Genomic DNA, 6882 nt, shown 5'->3' with positions numbered 1-6882 from the left:
GTTGGAGGACCAGGGAAGTAGAGGGAGATGAGGGCAGGGCCAGGACCAGAAGCGGTGCTCCTGGAGCCCAAGAAAAGGTCTTAGTTGCTCTGGGTGAGAAGGATCAGGAAGTAGTATTGGTTCCCCAGGTGTCTGGGGCCCCAAGACTAGGAATGGCACAGGGCCCAAACTAGGAGTAGAGAACAGCGGGGGAGATGGAAGGGTGAATGTGGCTTGGGGAGTCAAAGGGCGGAGGGCTGCACTTTAAACTTACCCCAAGAGGTCTGAGGATGGGAGTGGTGAGTCTATTTTTTAAATATGTTTTATGTATATGAATATTTTGCCTGCATATGTGTATATGTACACATATTTTGCCTGTATATGTGTGTGTGCCTGGCCAGAAGAGGGCATCAGATTCCTTGAAACTGAAGTTACTGATGGTTGTGAGCTGTCATGTGGGTGCCGAGAACCGAACTCAGGTCTTCTGCAAGAGCACTAAGTGCTCCTAACTACTGAGCCATCTCTCCAGCCCCTGAACTATTTGTTAAGATCAAGAGTTGGAAATGACATATTAGCTCTTTCTTACAGGCAATCGTCCATGTCTGTGTATGTTGGAAAGTCTTGCTTTCAAGTGTTTTAAATCCAGTCCCCTTTGTTCTACACTTCTGACTAACACTTTCTTGTAGGTGTCAGCAACATCCTGTTCTCAGAAAGCACACAGAGTAGACTGTGCACGCAGGTTGCCTCGACGTCAACCCCAAAAGGCTTCTTGATGTTCAGATACAGTGCTGCCTGTACCACTGGTGTAGATGGCCTCAATGCTGACACCAGCTGAACTCTAGATTCTGGAATTCCACCTTCTGAAATTAAGACTAGGACCAGGATTCTTGCATCATGGGGTTAGGTGGTACCCATGGATGCTCTGCCCCCCTGTGGCAAGAATGTACTATAATAACCAGGTCACTGCCACACAGCTGCTCTGTGATTCCCTGCATGTCCAGCCCACAAGGTTCCAATAGAGGCCACTGTACAAAGAGTCAGGCCGAAGCTGCCATGTGTTTTCTATCATAACAATGTTTAGATAGTGGCTTTCATACACTTACCATAACAGTTGTTTGCAAAGGCAATAAAAACAGTTAAGGTGTAAAAATCCCTAAGCAGGCATGCTTATGCATGCACACACACACAAACACACCACCCAAATTCTGATAGTCTCTGCTTAAATGATAAAAATTCTGCAAAGGATTGTGGGATATGTCCAGCTTGGTCCTCCCTGAGTCTGACAGTGAGTTCTCACTGTGGCTTTCTGGAGTCAGGGGGACCCCACAATATGCATCACATGACTGCCACGAAGCCAGTCTTGCCTAGTTTTGCCGCATAGTAAAAAAAAAAAAAAAAATTCAGGATAACTCTAGGATAGGGGCTGGCACATATGTTTTCTATAAAGAGCCAGACTGTAAATATTTTTAGATTTGTGGTCTATGGGATCTAGGATCTTTTGTTGTAGTGTGTGATGTGGTATCTACATGTGTATGCATGTGTGTGCATGTGCAGAGTTGATGTCAAGTGCTTTCTCCACCTTATTTTGGGGACAGGGCCTCTTGCTGCTGGGTCTCACTCTTTCAGCCATGCAACCTGGCTGGCTTCCTCCTAGGAGCCACCTGTCTCTTCCCCCATCATGGGATTACAGGCATATTTGAGCACCTGGCTTTTAAATGGGTGCTGGGGTTCTGAACTCAGGTCCTCGTGCTTGGCCCAGCAAACACTTTACCAGTCGAACCATCTCCCCTGCCCACGATCTTTGTTTTAAGGATTCAGCTTTGCCTGTGCAGCATAAACACAGCCTTCAACTCTATGCAGATGAGTGGGCATGTCTGTGCCCTAATAAAGTTTTACCTATAAAAACATGTGGCAGGATACATATCCACCAGAAAAGCCCAGATCCACAATGCTGATGAGAGAAAATCCTGGTAGAACACAAGGCAACAAGAATTCTCACTCATTACTTTCAGGAATACATGGTAGTTTCAGGAAAATGGTACAGTCACACAGGAAGACAGTTGACAGATTCTTATAAAGCTAAGAATACTTTTATTATATGATTCAGCAACTGCAATCCTTGGAATTTACTCGAAGTTGAAAACTTCTGTTAACATGATGCTTAGGGAGTTTTATTCATCTTTGCACAAACTTGAAAGCCACTAAGATGTTCTTCCAAGTACATGGATGGATAAATCATGGTGCATTTAGGCAATAAAATATTATTCAGTTCTAAAGAAAAAGAAGTGAGCCTTCAAACTGAAAAGACATGGGGGAACTGTAAATGCATGTTACTAAGCTGTAAGAAGTCAACTCAAAATTACTACATGCTGCATGATTCTAGTCATGACATTGTGGAAAAGACAGAATTACAGAAGTGGTAAAAAGGTCAGTGGTCCCAAAATGTGGGGTGACAGGGAGAGATAGACAGGTGGAATACAGGGCACTGTGGGGGCAGAGGAATAACAGTAGACTCAAGTAGTATATATCTGCCCATATAAAATATGTAATGCCAAAATTAAGCCCATTAGGCGGTGAATCTGAAATGTTCCCCGAAGGTTCATAATATGAATGCTTAGTTCTCTGTTTCCTGGTCTGCTGTGCTTCAAACAGCCTCTGCACGACGTTCCTGCCACCACACCTTCCCTTGCTGTCATGATTAAAATCCTTTGAAAGCACAAGCCCAGAGGTGAGGGGGATAGCTCGGTGGCTAAACTACTTACTTTGCGAGCATGAGGGCCTGAGTTTCCAGGACCCATGTGAAAAATGCAGGCATTTGGAGCTCCAGACTAATGAGAGATCCTGTTTCAAAGGAGATGGACAGTCTGAAGATGACACCCAAAGTTGTCATCTGGCCTATACACACACATCATATGCATGCTCATTCATGTGCACACATGTACCCACATAAATACAAACACACGCACACACACACAAACACACACACAAGGAATGGGGACTTATATTACTGTTCTGGAGTCTGGGAAGTCCGATATCCAGATACCAGCCTTTGGTGAGGGCTTTCTTACCAAATATTGGGTCTTTCCCATGGAGAGACAGAACAGGTGTGCTAGCTCAGGTTTCTTTTCCTCTTCCACTAAGGCCACTAATACCACAATGGGGCCTCCTCTTAATCACCTCCCAAGGGCCCCATACCATTCACAAATGACTGTGGGGATCAATTTAGTTTCAGCATGATCTTTGGAGAGGAAGACAAAGGGCACTTATTGATCCTCTGCAGGGTGCAGACCTCATTGATGCCTGGTTCTCTGCCCCATCCATCCAGCATTTTTTACAGCTTTCAGAAGGCATGGCATTGTTCCACTGGGCACCTAATGGACTCCTGAACCCCCACTCCTGGGAGGCCCCAGCAGTGACCATGCTTTGTAGGACAGCCCTGTTCGTTGGCTAGGTAGCCGCTCAAGCAGATGTGGGAGGAGCCAATGAAGGCTCAGAGCTCTGCAAGCCCTTGTGGCTTCTTGATCAAATTGGAGCCAGGCTTCCTTCTGCAGCAACCACAGCCCCTCCTATGGCCCAGGGCTCAGGCAGGGAGGGGGAGCTTCATTTCCCCACCCTCAGGCCCAGTGACTGCTCTAGGCACAGCCCACCTTTCTGTCCCCTGAAGTGGCATAAGGTCTCCTAAAATTTAGACCAATATCACATGTCACCTTGACATATAAAACTAAGAGGGCCTCCAATAGTCTAACCACAAGCTTCCCTACCCCACTCTACCTTAAAATTAGGTCCCCCACCAAGCAACTCTCTCACCTTGGAATCACGTGCAGTTCCTGCCTGTCCCTTTCCTGCCAGTGGCTAGAAGGAGTCAGATGTCATCACACCTCTCAATGACAAGGCCAGCCTCCAACCCCCTGGTTATTCTGCCCCAGAAGGCAGCTCTGTGTGGCCCTGAATAGCATGCCAGTGTGCCTCTCCTGAACTGTGACTATGTGAGACTCACGATATATGACTCAGCCGTGGCCCTTACCTACCCAGCATAAGGCACCACATGTTTATCCATTGAAGAACACTGGGGTGGGAATCATGGCCTCCCAAAGGGGCGAATGAGAGGGAGACAGAAGACATGGAATCTTCCAGAGTCCTGCAGGTAAGGGTCCTTTGTCCAGGCATAGCACCAATGGGCCCTTGTGGACTTGGAAGCTCCTTAGGTCTGAGTGAGAGGTTATTTTCCAAGGACTGGGAAGGGTAATAAAGTCATTTCTGGAGTAAGAAAGGGCTGAGAAGTTTCCATCAGGAGGAGGGGTCCCAGAAACTCTCCAAGAACTCTGAGCTGCAACCCAAAGTTTCTGCTGAGAGAGGTCTCAGAGCACATTTGGAGAAACAGGTGTCTTCTCTCTGGGTGTTCAGCCTCCCCGTTTCATAGTGCCGTGCATGGTCCTGTCTCTCCAGTACTCCTAAAAACGTCTACAGGCACTCAGAATACATCAGCCAGCTCTCACCAGGCATCCTTTCAGGCTGCCACTTGTTCAAGGCCCTTGTGCTTTGAGACTTAGCCTCAAAGTGACCACCAGGGGGCAGCCACACCTGGAAGGCCTATGCACATATAGAAGAAAGAAAACCCAGTATTTTTGGAAACACGTGGTATGTGGCTACTTTACTGATTTGGGGTAGATATGTGGACCACTGCTCTTGGGGGAACAGCTGCTCTGCCTGTCTCCTTCTCATATCTAGATCAGTTTTATGTGTCCATTGTCTGTATACTAGAATGAGTCGATCCTTATCAATTCATCCAAAGTTTATGCACATTTTTCTGGTTCTCAAGCCCTCCTGGCCTTTGCTTAGCTCCTTTACCCTGACTTAGTCTTTATTTCTCATTTGTTTCCATAGAGAGTCATCCACTGATGTGGAATTAAAACAGTGCTTTATTCTGACAGATGTTTGGCATCAAGGCACAAAAACAGCTAAAGGATGTACAAGACTTGGTTCACATGATTTAAAAATAAAAAAGAATTAGTTGAGGCTGATGGGATGTCTCAGTTGGCAAAGTGCATTCCAGACCTGAGTTTGGATTCCCAGCAGCCACATAGAAAGATGAATGTGGTGGCACCTGCCTGTAACCTCAGGGGTCAGGAAGCAGGGACTGGGGTCCCCAGGGACTTCCCGGACAGCCAGCCTAGCTGAATGAGTAAGCTCCAGGTTCAGTGAGAGATCCTGTGTCAAAAAATAAGATGGAGGGCAGGCCATGGTGGCACACTCAGGAGGCAGAGGCAGATGGATCTCTGTGAGTTCAAGGCCAGTCTGATTTACATGGTGAGTTCTGGACCAGCTTGGGCTACATAGTGAGACCCTGTCTCAAACAAGCAAACAAACATGATGGAGAAGCAATTGAGGAAGACATCTGCCATTGACCTCTGGCTTCCATGTGCACACATATACACACACGAACGAACACATACACACACAGCAAAAATCTTTGTTTCCAACACAAAAAAGTCAGGAGACTTCACAACTTCTCTTGTCAAGATATTTGCAAAGTGCAATTTCAACATGTACCATTAATTCAAAATCATACATAACTGAGATTGAAATTTTGGTCTGATAAAATTAATATTTTATTGCTTGTTATATAGTCTTTAGCTATACATATGGGCTCTTAAAAATTATATTGGCCCCTTTAATCTTTGGTTATAATTTCCTTTTGGGTATTTAAGGCCATACAGTTGGCCCAGATAAACCAATTTATTTTTACTCTTAAGGCCGTTTGAGAATCTGTTCCACAGGGGCCACATGGGCTTGGGAGGAGCCCCTGGCTCCTTTCTTTTACCAGTTCCGCCTATGTTAAGATGAGTCAAAGGTCCTGCTCAACCATGGCTGGCTTCTCTTGGAAACATGGAGGAAATGATTCCTCTGTGTTGACCCTCCTCTTTGTAGACTGGACACTGGTTCAAGTCCATCTCATGGGGTCTCCATGGCCTCCTTGATCAAGAGGACAGGTGACCCACCACAATTACAGGACATTTTGAGAGATGCTCATAGTCCCCTGGAAGTCCCCTAGTCGACCTAGGAGGGCAAGGGGCAAAAACTGTCCTTTATGTCCCTCTGACCAAATTAGTATAGTCCTCAAAGTATGTCTGTTAACCATCTAAGAAGGTTAGTTCCAACAGTCTGGTACTTTTAATTACTGTGTGCCATGTAGAGAAATCTTGGACGAAGACCAGTTCGCAGATAAACCTTGCCTAGACATATATTTCTTGATCTGGTATGTATAATTTGTCAGGAGGTTGTTGGACTAATATGGTTCCCTCTGGTTTTTAAAACTAACTAGGCATATCTCTCGCATTGTCTAACCCCTCCATCATGGTTTCCCCAATTAAGGTGCCGTTTCCCCAATTAAGGGGAAACGTTTTTCCCCTTTCTTCCTTAATAATACCCTTCTCCTATGGTCCTACCTCTCTTGAGTTCCTTCTTTCCCTTTATCCCCTAGGTTTCTTGTATACCCTTCCCTCCCACTCCCTGAAACTAACCCAGTTTTTATCCATATCTCCCTTATTAACGCCTATTTCCTACTGTTCTCTTTCGCGTTCTTTTTTTTTCCTTTACCTCCCTGGTTCCTTTCCATTATCCCGGTTCCTGTAGTTAGGTCTAGATACATACTCACTTATCAGGATTTGGTTCTAGGATCCACATATAGGGAGAACATACATCAATTTTTTTTTTTCTGAGTCTGTTACTTCACTTAGTATAACGGCATCTAATTCCATCCATTTACCTGCAAATTTCATGATTTCATCTTTCTTTACTGCTGAGTAAAACTCCATCATATAAATTAACCACATTTTCATTATCCACTCATCAATTGAGGGACACTTAGGTTGCTTCTATCTCTTAGCTATTGTGAAAAGAGCA

This window comes from Nannospalax galili, unplaced genomic scaffold (assembly GCF_000622305.1).
Source record: "Nannospalax galili isolate Female #2095 unplaced genomic scaffold, S.galili_v1.0 scaffold136, whole genome shotgun sequence".
Taxonomy (NCBI): domain Eukaryota; kingdom Metazoa; phylum Chordata; class Mammalia; order Rodentia; family Spalacidae; genus Nannospalax; species Nannospalax galili.
Note: the sequence above shows the minus strand (reverse complement) of the source record.